Source organism: Myotis davidii, unplaced genomic scaffold (genome assembly GCF_000327345.1).
Source record: "Myotis davidii unplaced genomic scaffold, ASM32734v1 scaffold2257, whole genome shotgun sequence".
Classification (NCBI taxonomy): Eukaryota; Metazoa; Chordata; class Mammalia; order Chiroptera; family Vespertilionidae; genus Myotis; species Myotis davidii.
In genome coordinates this window covers 52,075-52,494 of record NW_006288189.1, presented here as the reverse complement: position 1 = coordinate 52,494, position 420 = coordinate 52,075, and positions in this window count along the sequence as shown.

Here is a 420-nt window from a genome sequence, read left to right as displayed (position 1 = left end):
TTTGGCAAAGATAATCCTGAATCATAAATCCAAAATCCGAGTGTTGTATATAGGAGTCAGTATGATACTGACTCATTGTCATTCTACATATCATATGTGTAGAATGTTATTTCCAAGTTATTATGGATATATTTTCCATGTTTTCTTTTCTCATTAATGTTTTTTTTTTAACCATGTCGTCGTTTAATGTGTTGCATTTCTGTGGGTGAGTGTAATTTGTTACCTGACTTGATTTTTAAAAATAAAGTACTTTTATCTTTGTGGTAAAATATACATAGCATGAAATTCACCATTTTGACCATATTTTTTAGTATATAATTCAGTGATATTAAGTGTATTGACTTTGGTGGACCCATCCATCTCCAGAACTATTTTTTATCTTTCATAACTGAAACTCTGTATCTATTAAACAAATCCTAC